Source organism: Pelodiscus sinensis, chromosome 2 (assembly GCF_052426305.1).
Source record: "Pelodiscus sinensis isolate ZL-2025 chromosome 2, ASM5242630v1, whole genome shotgun sequence".
Classification (NCBI taxonomy): Eukaryota; Metazoa; Chordata; order Testudines; family Trionychidae; genus Pelodiscus; species Pelodiscus sinensis.
Genome location: NC_143053.1, coordinates 51267217 through 51282385, shown reverse-complemented (window position 1 = coordinate 51282385; position 15169 = coordinate 51267217). Strand labels below are relative to the sequence as shown.

Genomic DNA, 15169 nt, shown 5'->3' with positions numbered 1-15169 from the left:
TCTTTGTTACTCTGCTGGGGGACTGTTATCTCAACTCTGTGCCAGTGCTGGGGGAGACCTGCTTCTGGAGCCAGGCCCCTTGATAATCCCCCAGATCATGTCATGTCCCTTGGGTGGCGGGGTGGCTTGGGGCTGGGAGGGGGCAGGGTATATGTAACCCATGCATCTAATGGGTGGGGTTCACTGTCCCATGTAGTTGCACTTAGCCCACTTATAGAAAGAATGTGTGTGCTGACTTTCAGCTCATGTGGTAGGGACTCATGGAGCATGCTCCAGAGACCCCAGGTTTGGCTCTGCCTGTTGGCATTACATATAGAAGGGGCAGAGGCTGGATAGAGCGAGGCAAGTGTGGAACAGGGGCAGGAATAGGTGAGCAGATAGCTTAGCCTGAAGTACAGGTGTGATTGTCCTGGGCTCCCCCACCTCCTGTAGGGAAGGCCGTGTCTCAAATGCAACACAGTAGAAAATCAATAGCTCCCTTGGTTGGTAGTACTTCAGGACAGAGGCATCTGTTATTGATTGCAGCATGTCAAATACTTGCTGTGGAGGATCTTCTGACCAGTCCCACTCAACATCTTGCTTCTTAGACTGATGTGTGGGTTCATCGCCTGCAGCCAGGTTTGGACAGAAAATTAATCCCTCATTCCTATGAAGTGCTGTACCCCTTGCATAGCCACTGGAGCTGGCCTGTCTCTGACTGCCTTGTACGATATACAAGTGTAAAATCTGGACTAATGAGAGCAGCTGTGTCACCCATTCCTGCAAACTTGGCACCTTACAATGCCTTGCTGAAGGAACACCCACTTGGGCTGCTCACAAATCACATCCCCAGTGTCTGTGAATCACAGTTCCCTGCCGGCCACAGTTAGGTTACACTCTGTAAGGGATGAAGACTGGTAGTCAGGGTTAGCAGACACAGCTGGGCTGGGGTCTGCACCTCAGAGACAGGAGTCTGTGAGCAGGGGGCAAAGAAATCATTAGAACTGAGTCCAATAAGCATGAGCTAGGATGAGATCCTAGCTGGAGTCAGACACCAGGGATCAGGCGACCAAGCAAAGTTTGGCATTGTCCCAGACCAAAGACTCTCTGGCTGCCCAGACAATTTCCTGGGGTTAAATAGGGTGCTAGGGCAATCAGAGGGCTGCAGGTACAGTCACTCTGGGTCTCTCGGGCAGTGCTTCCAATTGTGCCCTACTGTCCACAGTGCTCCCTGGCTGTGTCCCTCTATGGCCTCCTGGTAGCGCTGTGGGATTATTAACTATATCAAGTGCCACAGAGCTGTGTGTGGTCCTTTGAGCCTTATATACTCTGGTTCTCCCCTTGTTTGGTCATGCTGCACCCCTAGTCTGAGATTCCCACCTCCCATATGTCTGCTGCTCCTCTCCTGAACAGTGGATTGTCCCAGACACTTGACTTTAGCCTCCTAGGGCTTTCATTCACTTTCAAGGCTTCTGCTGAATGCCCCACACTTAAGCATCTGTCCAGCATTAGATCACCTTCCCGGAGCAGCTGCTTCCACAGGCAGTGACCTAAGTGCTGTAGATATCTGGAATCAGGGAGTCTGTCAAGGCCCAAAAATTGCATGGAGCATCTACTGTGTGCAAAGCTGTAACACAGGGGTCTAGCCCCTCCTCTGCCAATGGGTCTGTAGTGAAAAACTGGTGTCACTCCACAGTTTTGTTCTGCTTGGGGGAGCAATCGGTTCCCATGGCTTGCAGGATTGCTGCTAGGCTTGGGGCAGTGTTGATCCAGAGTAAAGTAAAACAACAGTTTTACTTTCATGCTGTTGGTGTCCTTCCACCTGACTAGGTCTGTGTACAGCTCAAACTCCTCCTTTCCCTGTTTGGGTCTTCAAACTCCAGGGTGTTGGGGGGGGGGGGGGAGGGAGAGAAGCAGGGCAGATCAGACTGAGTTGGGGGGGGGGGAGATCAGGCCTCACGCTGCCATCTGCAGAGAACTCACAGCTCAGACACTACCACCCTGTTTCACTTGCAAAGAGTGAGGCCGAGTCCAAGTTTAGGGGAACAAGTGGAACTTCATTAAACCCTGTGCTCTGCTCTGTCCATGGGTCTGAGCTGCTTCCATCCCAGCTCCCCAGACTCCCTGTTCCACTGGCATCCCAGTCTCGTCAGGGAACACAGGCCCTCTACCTCTAATCCCATTGACCGCGATACATGCATTTGGGCCAGACAGACTGGCCCTAGAGGATTTACCATTAAGATCCTTACTGTTTGACTGACTCCCGCAGGGTAAGTAGAATACAGAACATAAAAACACCTCCGTGGTCTCATCGGTGGGCCCAGTTCATTCCCATTATAGACACAGTAGAATTAGTCGTGTTACACTTTGGATGAATTTCTAAGAGTTGGTTACTTTCTCATGAATGGCAAGGGCAGTATCTGGATGGTTTTGGTAATGGGGGCAACTCTGAAGTGGGGTATGAGGAGTCACCCTTTCTCTGGAGGGGTAGTGCCTAGTAGTAACTGTCCCAGGTGCCACCTTCTCTCTGGCAGCAGTAGCACCTAGTGATAAGAATACAAGTGGTCGCCCTCTCTCCTGGCAGCAGAGCCCAGTAATACACATCCAGTGAGCCGCTTGCTCTAGCAGCAGTGGTGCCCAGCAGCTTACTCCACTGCTGACAGTGGTTCAAGGTAGCAAGTCACAGCCATATTTCTTTAAACAAAGTTGACATTTGGTCTAAATTTTAACAAAAAATTTAAAGAAAGTCATAGTATCAAATCCCACTACCTTAACTTGACCTGGAAGTTTTGCAGAGCAACAATGTCAGGGGTTCATCCACAAAGAGTAGTTTTTAGGCAAAGTTATTTAGAAAATGTTGGGCCAGAAGTGCCTGAAAGAGCTCCAACACTGCTTTTTTAGGGCCTGATCCTAAAAGCGTTAGCATATGTGAGGAGCCCCAAGGCACCGTGCAGTCCCAAACACAAGAGTGCTCTAAAGTGGAATCTCTGACCTGATAACCAAAAGCACTGCGGAATACCACATGCCAGCATTTTTACAAACCAAACCACTCCCAGCTGCTCAGTAACTTACCGTAGTTTTCTTGTGTCCCTCCCAGGTGTCTCCTGAATGTCACATTTCAAGGAGCTCCATCTTCAGCAAATCCACTGTTCATTCAGGCAGAGGATATGTCTATGCAGGGCATTCTCCAGAAGCTGCAGGGAGAGACCCATTGTGGTAGAAAACCATCTTCTTCGCTACTTCCTAAGTCATCTAAAGCAAATTGAATCCTACATTTTCATTTGGGCTAATGACACACAAGACAAACATGCTCTAGGATTATCTGAGTGCTTCATCCCATATCAGACATACTAGAAGTCTTGCAATTCAGCTGACATCATGAGACCATGGGGGCAGAGTAATTGCTGGTTGATTGAACTGCAGCTACAGATATGTCAGCTGTTGCTTCACAGTGGTGCTTGTGGATATGTAAGTTCACCTTGTATATGAAGCCATAAGCGGCTTGCTTTCTGGAGCCAGTTCCAGCACTCACATGCTGAGTACAGCTGGCATGGTCATGCCCTGTGTCTCTGCTGTGGTTCTTAGTTCTATCTGGATTTCCGGCCACTCTTGAGAGATTTAGACCCAGCATGAATCTGATACAATAGGAACAAGTTTTCCAGTGAGCCTGTACTCCAATCACAGTCTTTTCTCTTCTAGTAATTCAATCTTTATTAAATATTCTTGGCTAAATGTAAAGCGTAACAAGTCTCTTATTTTAAAAGGGTAGAGCCAGCTTTTGCTCTCAATCTGGATTTATGCAGGAGCAAAATCTGTCCCATAGACATTTAAACATGCATACAGATACTTTTGTTACCATTGCAAATATGGCAAAAAACAGGAGCATCTGAGTGCCACTATGGATTCAGCCATATTTTCCTTAGAAGCCATAGCCACAGTAGGAGTGAGTTTCATGTAAATAGGTTGAGATGACTGCATTTTTTACTCCAGTAAGCACATTGCTGGGAACATATTGCTCACTCCTCCTGTCCTGTAATGGGATGACTCATACCTGACAACTGCCACTGATCTCAGCTGCCTTCCCTCAACCACCACAATGTATGTGCAGTTCTATTTTGAATAAGATGTGCGTGAATGTGGCTTCAGTCTCTCTGTGCAGCTTCTTTGTCAGAGGAATTTTTTCACTTTTCTGATATTTCTAGGGAGTTTATGGTTATTCCTTGTCCCACCACTGTCAGGTCTATTTTCATAAACATAACACAAGGATAAGCACATCTTTGAGTAGTTGAACCTGGTATTTTCTGAGCTGCTCTTTGAACTCCTCCAAGACACAAATGGCCAAACATAGTCCTGGTGTAACATCACTGACTTAGGGTGTGTCTACACTGCCATCCTAGTTCGAACTAGGGTGGCTAATGTAGGCATTCGAAGTTTCAAATGAAGCCCGGGATTTAAATATCCCAGGCTTCATTTGCATCGGAGCCTAATTCGAACTACCTACTCCATGCCGTGTGTAGCCGCGGGCACGGAGTCTGCACTAATGGGGATTTAAAAATGGCGGCGCCTGGCAAGATGCAAATGAAGCCCAGGATATTTAAATCCCGGGCTTCATTTGCAAATTCGAATGCCTACATTAGCCACCCTAGTTCGAACTAGGGTGGCAGTGTAGACATACCCTTAGAGTCTGAGCTCTTGGGGACAGGGTTACCTTTTGCTCTACATTTGTAGATGACCTCCCAGAACAAGATCCATGACTGGAGCTACTAAGCTTAAGGGTGCAAATTTTGGGGGGGAATGAAATTTTAACCAGGATTCCAGGGGCTATTTAATCACTTGAAAACTCTAGTTTTCTGGCAGATAACGTAGCAGATAGCTGATAAGAGCCCTGTACCTCGTGCCTATATAGGACAAATAGTAGACCCTCTCAGCTCTCATAACATGTTCTGACATCTTGTGGCAGGTTGTTTAGGGTATACTGTTAATTTTAGAATTTTAATATATATATTTGTACTTTGTTACTAACTCCATGGAGAGGAAGAGAGAGAACCCAGGAGTTCAGACAGTCTCTATCTCAGCTCTGGGAGGAGAGTGAGCTCTACTGGGTTACAGAAAAGGCAGATACATCTGGGTTCTATATAACGTGAGATCGTCCATACTGGATCTGAGACTGGATCTGAGCAAAGGTCCATCTAGCCCAGTATCCTGTCTTCTGTCAGGAGCAAATGCCAGGTGCTTCAGAAGGAATGAACACAATAGGCAATCACTGAGTGATTCATCCCATCACACAGGCCTGCAGACAGGGAGGGACAAAGGAGGAAGTTACTCCAGGGCCCAGTGATTTGAACCTTGTTAGTCTTGGCCTTCACAACTTCCTCTGGCAAAGAATTCCACAGATTGACTGTGAAGAAATCCTTTTTTTTTTTTTTGGGTTTAAATCAGCTGCCTATTGATTTCATTGAGTGACTAAGTTCTTGTGTTATTTGAAGGAGTAAATAGCACTTCCTTATAGAGTTTTTGCACATCATTCATCATTTTATAGATCTGTCATATCTCCCTGTAAACAAGTCAGACACCGTTCGTCACCGACCCGGCCAACGGCCCCCCCAGTTTATTAAACGTGCGGGCCAGTCCCGCCGTAACCAGTACAAGACCGCCACCGAAACCCGCCCTGTGTCCCTTTTTCCCGCTCTCTGGAGTATGCACGCCCGAAATGGATGCGTCGGCCAGCGGAGTAGGGGGGTTCGGGCCCACCCCCTCTGAACCCCGGCCCAGGGCCCTGAACGCAGGGACTCACGGTCCCTCCCTAGCGGATGGGGGAAGTGCCTCAAAACACACCCGCTCACGGGCTCCACGACCCCGCCCTGGGCGGCTTCCTACTCTGCCAGTCCTTAAGGGCTCGCCCCTGCCCCGTTACCCGGCCTCACCTCTCCCTTCTCGTTCCTCCCTCCTGCTCCGTTCTCCTCTCCCTTCATAGTGCCAGCCCCGGGTTTAAATCTCCTGCCGGCTCCGCTCCCCCCGTCCGTCACTTCCTCCGTGGCGACACAGCGCCTCTCTTCCCCCGTGACCTCATCGGCCCGCACCTCTCCGGCCCCTCCCTCCTGGGCCTCGTTTCTTGGCGCCCTTTGCCTCCCGGCGCTCCCCGCGCCGGGCCCTGACGCGTCCGCGCGGCCCGCCGTGCTGGGGCCATACGGGCTCCCCGCCACCCCGCATGTCCGCCCGGCGCACCCCCAAGCACCCTGAGTGCGGGGCGGGAGTGCCCCGTCACACTCCCCCTTAATCACCTCTTTTTCTAACTGCAAAGTCCCAGTCTTATTATCTCTCCTCGTATGGAATGTGTTCAGTATTCCTAATAATGTCTGTTGCCCTTCTCTGTACCTTTTTTCAAATCCAATATATATATTTTGAGGTGGGGTGATCAAATCTGTACTCAATATGTGGTCATACCATGGACTTATATAGAGGTAATAAAGTATTTTCTGTATTATTATGTATCCCTTTCCTAACGAGCCCCAATATTCTGTTAGGTTTTTTGATTGTCAGTAGACATAGAGCAAATATTTTAAGACAACTATCCACAACTAGCCAATTAGCCCGTCATAAAACGAGATTTTCAGGTCTTCTCTCCTGAGCTCTCTCGCGCTCTCTCTCTCTTCCTACTGCCCCCCCCAGCTTTCCTCCACCTCCTGCCTCTCTCTCCTCTTTCTTTCTCTTCTCCCCTTCCTGCCTCTCATTCTCCCTTTCTCTTCTCCTCCTCCTCTTGCCTCTCGCTCCCCGCCCTCCTTCCCCTTCCCTCCCACCATGGCACTTGGCTGAGTGCTGCCTGCTCAGCCGGGCTGCCGCGAAGGAGGTGGGCGGGTCGCTGATGTACACGGCTGGTGCCGGGGACGTGTACTTCACTGCCCTCCCTTCCCCTTCCATCTGGGGGGAGCCCAAACAGCCCCTTGCTCCCCCAGTGGTCCGGCTGAGGGGTGCAGCAGTGGGTGCAACCTGGCTCCCCCAGTGGTCCGGCTGAGGGGTGCAGCACTCAGCTGAGTGCCACAACATGAGGGGAAGGGGGGCGGTGACGTACACGGCCCCGCCCCCTGGCTGTGTACATCACCACCCTGCCCCCTTCCCCTCCCTCCATGGTGGCTCGGCTGAGTGTTGCGAGCTCAGCCGGGCCGCTGCGGGGGAGGAGGGGCAGGGCAGTGACATACACGGCCAGGAGGCAGGGCAGTTTAGGTCACCCCCCACTCCCTCCGCGGTGGCCCTGCTGAGGGGCGCACCACTTAAATATCCCGGGCTTCATTTGCATGTTCCCGGGCGCCGCCATTTTTAAATCCCCCTTAGTCCGAACTCCATGCCCGCGGCTACACGCGGCTCGGAGTAAGTAGTTCGAATTAAAGATCCTAATTCAAACTACCATTACTCCTCATTTTGAAATAACAGGCTGGTTCAGTAGACACAGAATAGCTATTTCAGGGTACTTCCGGTATCTCAAAAACCTCCGCAATGTAGACATACCTTTGGTTAGGAAGGATAAAGGTGGAGGCACTGGCCACATCACTTCCCCTCCCCCATGTGACTCCTCCCCGTACCACCAGGGAAGTGCTGGGGCAACTCCCCTCTGCCTCAGGCCCTTCTCCTGCCCCACCTCTTCCTGTTCCTGCCCAACTCTTCAACATCCATGCTTCACTCCATCCCCAAGTGTCATGGCCTGGAGGAGCAGTGGAGGTGGGGAGCCTAGCAAAGGTTGTGCTCCTCCCAAATTTATCACATACCACACTCAGGCTGTGTTGCAATTATGAGCTCTATCTAGGGCTAATGTGAGTAGACCCCCCCCCCCCACTACAGCCCTTCTACCCCACAAATAGCTCCCCTGACTAGAATACAAATAATAATAGAGTCTCTTTATCAGACAAGCCCCTTCTCTTTAACAATGCAATATTCTCACCACTGCATTTGGGGTGAGGTCAGTATTCATTGTTTATAGACTTATTTTTATGATGGAGGAAAATATTTTGGATGTAAATCTGCAACCTGGCCAGGCTTGAACATATTGTGCCTTTTCTCTGGTAGGATGTTTAGACAGATGTGAGACATAACACAGAATTGCCAACAGGGACTAGGGGATTCATAGCTGAGTTTGAGTTTTACTTTTTACAATATTTATTAAATGCCCAGTCTTAAACCATTCATAAGGATCTGAATGCAGGCTATGGTCTGACAGCCATTGCTGAACCCTGCAACACAATCCCCTTTTGGGGTCAAGTCTCAGAGACTCATAGACTTTAAGGTCAGAAGGGACTATTATGATCATCTAGTCTGACCCCCTACACAGTGCAGGCCACAAAATCTCGCCCACCCGTCCTAGAATAATCCTCTCACCTATATCTCAGATATTGAAGCCTTCAAATACTTTGAAGACCCCAAGATGCAGAGAATCCTCCAGCTGTGATCTGTACCCCATGCTACAGAGGAAGGCAAAAAACCTCCAGGGCCTCTGCCAATCTACCCTGGAGGAAAATTCCTTCCCGACCCCAAATATGGTGATCAGCTAAACCCTGAGCACGTGGGCAAGACTCATCAGCCAGACACCCAGAAAGTTCTCTATAGTAACTCCTATCATCCCTCCATTGACCTATTTCCCACTGATAATGAATGGTCAATTAGTTACCAAGATCATGTTATCTCAAACCATCCCCTTCATAAACCCATCTAGTTTAATCTTGAAACCAGACAGATCTTTTGCCCCCACTACTTCCCTTGGAAGGCCATTCCAGAACCTCACTCCTCTAATGGTTAGAAACCTTCGTCTAATCTCAAGTCTAAACTTCCTACTAGCCAGCTTATATCCATTTGTTCTTGTGTCCACATTGGTATTAAACTTAAATAATTCCTCTCCCTCCCTGGTATTTATCCCTCTAATATATTTAAAAATGCAATCATGTCCCACCTCAGCCTTCTTTTGGTTAAAGTAAACAAGCCAAGCTCCTTGAGTCTCCTTTCATAAGACAGGTTTTCCATTCCTCAGATCATCCTAGTGGCCCTTCTTTGTACCTGTTCCAGTTTGAATTCATCCTTCTTAAACATGGAAGACCAGAACTGCACACAGTATTCCAAATGGGGTCTCACCAATGCCTTGTATAATGGCACTAACACCTCCTTATCCCTACTGATAATACTTCGCTTAATACATCCCAAGATCGTATTAGCCTTTTTCACTTCCATGTCACAATGGCGGCTCATAGTCATTCTATAATCAACCAGGACTCCGAGGTCCTTCTCCTCCTCCGTTACTTCCAACTGATGTATCCCCAGCTTATAACTAAAATTCTTGTTATTAATCCCTAAATGCATAACCTTACACTTCTCACTATTAAATTTCATCCTATTGCTATCACTCCAATTTACAAGATCATCCAGATCTTCCTGTAGGATATCCCGATCCTTTTCTGAATTGGCAATAGCTCCCTACTTTGTGTCATCTGCAAATTTTATTAGGACACTTCCACTTTTGGTGCCAAGATCAGCAATAAAAAGATTAAATAAAATTGGCCCCAAAACTGATCCCTGAGGAACTCCGCTAGTAACCTTCCTCCAACCTGACAGTTCGCCTTTCAATATGACCCGCTGTAGTCTCCCCTTTAACCAGTCGCTTATCCACCTCTCAACTTTCATATTAATCCCTATCTTTTCCAATTTAACCAATAATTCCCCATGTGGTACTTTATCAAATGCCTTACTAAAGTCAAGGTAGATTAGATCCACTGCATTTCCTTTATCTAAAAAATCTGTTACTTTCTCAAAGAAGGAGATCAGGTTGGTTTGGCATGATCTACCTTTTGTAAAACCATGCTGTAATTTGTCCCAATTGCCATGAGCCTCAAAGTCACTTCTGATACCTTTCCCCTGTCAATGATGTTGGCCTGATGGCCACTGCCACCTTGCTGCAGCATAAGTGCTGCAGAGTTAACATGCAGAGGCATGCACTGTGCAGCACACACCACATCACAGGGCATGGCAGGAGCAGGGCATGCAGCCCTTGCCATGCCAACCCTGCAGACGGGCAGCACTGGCTCAAATTCAGGTGAAGAGTCAGGTGTTTGACCCTCCAGGGGTCAGGTCAGATGTTCTTGGGTCCTGTTCAGGGTTAAAAATCAGGCCCAAGCAAACCTCTGAGCTATTGTATTACATCTGCATAGTTAAATGCCACTCTGTGCAATACTTCAGTGGAAATCACTGGACATGTTTGTGATGGGAGTGGGTACAGAATTACTGTGACTCGGGGAGAGGGGAAGAGTCACATCACCACTTTTACTCAGCTTTTGTATTAGTTACCGGGTATTTTCATTTGTCTCAGCACTTACAGATTGTATGAATATTTAAAATATTTGTTCTAGGATATCGTGTTGCTGAATGTACATAAAGATTCTAGGGAATACTCAAGGTATCACAGCCTGCTATGGTCCATGGCTGACTATTTTCAAAGGAGCAGAGCTGAAGGAAGATAGGGAATAAGATATATTAGTTTGGTTGACATTGATTTTAAATTGAAAACATTATCTCTACATTAAAACTCAAAAGTTCTGTGCCTCCTAGACCAAACCAAGGATGATTGCTGGAGTAGGATCAATGTAAATCAATCACCTTAATAGTGTCTGGTTTTCATCTGCACTTGTATTGATCCAGTCCCTGGTAAACACAGAATATACATATGACTTTTGGTCAAGTTGCAGACAAGGTAGCATATTTTAGCATACATATTGAAATCCTCGTTCAAGGACATTGTAGTGTACAAGGATGTTTTGCTCAGCATGACTATATAAGAGGGAAAATGGTATGACTAACAATAATGGTTTGAGTATTAAAGGCCCTATTTTTCTTAAAATTAGGGTTTTTTCATGGCCTGGGTTGGATGAGGTTGTATATTCTTTAACGATGTGCCTCTTTTTGCTCCTGCGGAATAACCAGGAGCAGATCAAAAACTTAAACAATGAATAGTTCTGCAGCACCTTATAGACTAACAAGAAAATGTAAAGGGTATCATGAGTTTTTGTGGGCACAACCCACTTCTTCAGATGAATGGATTGAAACCAGTTCTTTTTAAAAATGCGAGCAGGTAGTTGTAGAAAATGTTTTGCACTATTCACCCCACTTTAACAATGAGTCAGCTGCTTCACTAAATGCACCTCAAGGCTTATGGGGCAAGATCAAACAGATTATTGTAGTTAAAAGTGCTTATGAGTTGCTTTTATTGCTTAAGACTGCTGGAGCATTTAACCTAAGCAACCAGAAGTGACATGGTGTATTGTTTGAGACACTAGTCAGGAAAACCTGCTCTACAAGCTTCTCTCTGAAATCTACAGCAGAAATTTAAATAGGTGAGTCAATCCATCAGATTTTAGCCAAAAACAACAGCTACTCCCTTGCCACCACTCACTTCTCAAGAAGAGCAAAAACTGCCTGTTCACCAGACAGAAAGCACAATAGGCCTATTTTCGAACCAGAAGGTCATATTCTCAAAACAAGGAGCAAACATAGGGTGACCATTCATCCTCCTGTGTAGAGGACAATCCTGTTTTTTGCTATTCTGTCCTCTATTGATATGAAACAGGACGCCTTTATGTCCTCTATTTTTCTCTTGAGACACGAGGTGAAAGTAAGCTTTTGACCCCAAGTGCTGCAATCCGGCACCAAGAAGCCAGCCAGCTGAGGAGCTCAGCTGCAGTGGCTCCCAGCTGGGCTGAGCTCCTGCAAGCTGCCTTGGCAAGCAGCAGGTAGCCAAGAAGGTGAAAAGGGGTTGTCTGGGGGTGTGAATGTACCCCTGTCTGAGGCTGCTCAACCCCCTTAGTGCACGGCCCCCCGGGGCAGCAGTCAATCAGTCCTCCTGAGGTGGATGGCAGGTGAGGGCCAAGCACTCAAACAGCCCCGGACAGCCGCCATCCGGCAGGCGCACCGCAACGGGATGCGCATCTGAGAGGCCCTCAGGGAGATGTTCTCCCAGGTCCCACAGTAGGTCGCTTCTGCCTGGCATCCACATCTCCCTCCCATCCCCAACCCTTTCCTCCTCTGCTTCCCTCATCTCCCAATAAACACAACTGTTTTCTGTTTAACCAAGAATAAACCATATTTACATAGGGAAGAAGGGTGGGTAGTGGGAGGGGACTCTGAACTGGGAGGGGGAGGAGGAAGGGGTTGTGAACTGGGAGGGGGAGTTATTGCTGGGAGGGATGGCTCCTCCCAGTGCATCTGTGGGTGTGGAGGCCTCGGCGCCCTTTAGCCCGGGTTGCAGCAGGCAGCATGGGGAGGTGGGCAGGACAGGGTGCAGCGGGGGTGGGGTGGAGAAATGGCCACAGCAGGAGGGGCAGCAGGAGGGGGCATGGGCACGGCAGTGAGGGTAGGAGGGTGGGGCAAGGCCACACCATAGTGCACGGCATGGCCAGCGTGCGACATGAGGGCGGAGACGGTGTCGCACATGCAGTCACAGCACTGGAGGAACTGGCCCCATGCCTGGTGCTGCCACTTCATGTCAGCCCGCTGACCTCATCCTCCATCTGCTCCACAGCCTGGACATGATGCTGGAGGAGCTGGTCCCGCTGCCTGGCCTGCCGGACTGGTGCCTGGATCGTCAGTGCCGCCGCTGCAGGACTGGAGGGTTCCTCACTCCCAGCTGGTCCCAGTGCAGAGAACACAGAAAACAGCGAGGCAGCCAGTCAGCCCTGCCCACAGAGTCCCTGAGCCCAATGCCTACCTCCCTGAGCCCCGTGTTACACCACACAACTGTGTCTTGGGCCCAATCGGTCCCTTGTGTGTGTTCACATAGACTAGCTCAAAATCCCGGAGCGAAGTGATCCTCCATGGATTGTAACCCTTGGGAGACATCACTGTGAATGACGACCCCTTTTGTCTGTGTCGTAGCCACTTAGCATGCTGTGTCCGTCTGCCTGCACTGTGCACACTCCCTCCCCAAGGTAAAGCACATGGCTTCTACTCTTGTCACTGTCTGTGAGCACACACCATTGATGCTGTAGTCATGTTTGAGTACACATCCCCATATTGCATGGGAGCAAGTGTGGGATCTCAGACTACTATCAATTGATTTCCTTGGAGACGCAGCCAGGGCTACTGGGGAGTGTACTGTCCTGGCAGCAAGACTCAGTGGCCCAGAGGCCCAGGCGGGCTGCTTCCCCTCCCCCCAGCCCTCGGATAAGTAGCCCAGGGAAGTGTGTGGCTGCAGTGGGGGGCTTGCCTCGGGGGCAGCAGAGGGGCTGGGAGCAGCCAAGGGGCTCCGTGGGGGCCGTGCTCACAGGTCTGGCTCGTTGTGCTTATCCCAGGAGTAGCTGCTGTGTTGCACAGGCAGGCATGGCTGCATGCTGTCTGTGTGCGGCACCGCGACGGGGTGGCGGTGGCTGAAAGGGTAAGCCCCGCACTCCGCATTGGAGTGGCACTTAAGCCCAGCGCCACAGCGTGCAACTGGCTCTGCAGCGCCTGTTTGGCAGCCGCCGCTTGCGCTGGCGCTGGGATTCCCCCAGCGACCATGCCGGATGGCCTGGGAGCGCATGCGCTGTCATCCAGAAGGAGGGTGCCGGCTTTGAAAAGGGAGTGCACCTGCTCCCCAGGGGAGAGCCCCGGTGGCGTCATGCTCCTGTGAGCCAGGAGAAGAGGGGACCCGGAGGATGGTGAGACACGGAAGGCTGAGAGCAGAGAAGCGACCGGCACCGGGGGAGCGGAGGCGGCCGGAGCAACCCCAGCCCCGAGCCAACAGAGGACCACCGGTTCGACCCGAACAATGGAGCAACCCCGACGGGAGGAAGGAGCCCAGGATGGGGACAAGGATAGCCTGAGAGCCGGTGAGTTGCGGCATCAGCCCCCCGGCTGAACAGGACGTTGTTACTCCTGTTCTCAGGGTCCTGGACTGGGACCTGGAGTGAGGGAGGATCCAGGTCCCCCTCCCCTCGTGGAGATTAAGAGGATTCTGACAGCGATGAGGAACAGCGAGGTGGAACTGTAGGACAACCTTGGGGTGAGGGGGTTGTAAGGACTGGCCAACCAACTCTAATGGTGAGACTAAAAGACACTCGTGTGGGAAGGGAGCCACAGGTACTAGCGAGCACCCCTCAAAAGAGAAGGGGAGTTGCAAAACCGGGTAAGCAATGCCCCAGTAGGCACCCTTCAGGATGTGTGGGGTGTAGCCTGCACCCTTGGGGCTTGGATGCTTCCAGCTGGCATCCCCCCTCACTCCCCTGGGCAAGATGTGTGTGAGCAGCAGGGTCCCAGGCATGCCCTGGAGCTGCCTGCCGCATCTACGTGCCACACAGTCAGGCTGCATGAGGTTGCATGTGCTGCGTACTAGCTGCACACCATGCAGCAGAACTGCCTGACTGACACTCCCTCTCCCTCCCACCCCACCCCCCCCGGCACCCGCCTCCCCCGCCCTTGCAAGTGAGAAACACAAAACTCACCGGAGGATCCGTCGCCAGCCTCAGATGAGGCCCAGGAGATGTCCCAGCTGCTGGGCACTGGTTCGAGGTGGAGGGTGATGGGAAGGTCCTCTCCATCATCCTTGGAGCCAGTGGCCAGGTTGCCCTCCTCCTCCAGGTCAGGCAGCCTGACTGCCGGGGTGCGCAGTCCAGTGTCAGTGGCACCAAAGGCCCTTGGACCGCCATCTCTCCCAGGATGGTGTGCAAGCGGTCGTAGTGGGGTCAGGTGTCGGCTCCTGCCCCCTCACCTTCAGTGGCTCTGACATAGCCTAGGCACAGCTCCTTGACCTTGGCCCGGACCTGTTCCAGGGTCCGGGCCGGATGTCCCTGGTCTACCAGCACCTGGGCCATGCAGCCGAAGATGTCCTCATTGCGTTGACAGGACCAGGGGTCATGGAGGGCTTCCTCTTGCCCCCACAAGTCCAGAACAGCCTCGACCTCTGCCCCGACCAGCATGGGGCGCTGCGCTTGCTGCCCCTCCGTGGCTGCTGGGAGCTTGGGGTGGCTGCTGGGACGGGGTGCAGGTTCATGAAGTGGCTTCCGGGGTAGACATCTCCCTAGGGCTCCTGGGTGCAGCAGGCAGAGTCGCGTGGTGGAGCTGCTGCGTGCGCTGCTGCTGCCACGTGGCGTCTGCAGGGTGCGTGTGCCTTAACGGGGGGTCTGGCAAGCAGGAAGTAGCGACCTTGAGTGCAGGTATGGAGCATCCAAGCAGCCATCTGTGTTTTTTC

General features: G+C 50.7%; 1 long non-coding RNA gene across 1 annotated transcript; it reads right to left on the bottom strand.

The window, feature by feature from the left end:
* Window positions 1-274: 274 nt before the first annotated feature.
* On the bottom strand, window positions 275-13474 carry LOC142827016 (uncharacterized). The gene is made up of 3 exons (XR_012901356.2): window positions 12504-13474; window positions 3052-3173; window positions 275-608 (listed from the first exon to the last, which is right to left on the bottom strand). It is a non-coding gene; the product is annotated as an uncharacterized LOC142827016 (long non-coding RNA).
* Window positions 13475-15169: the final 1695 nt, after the last annotated feature.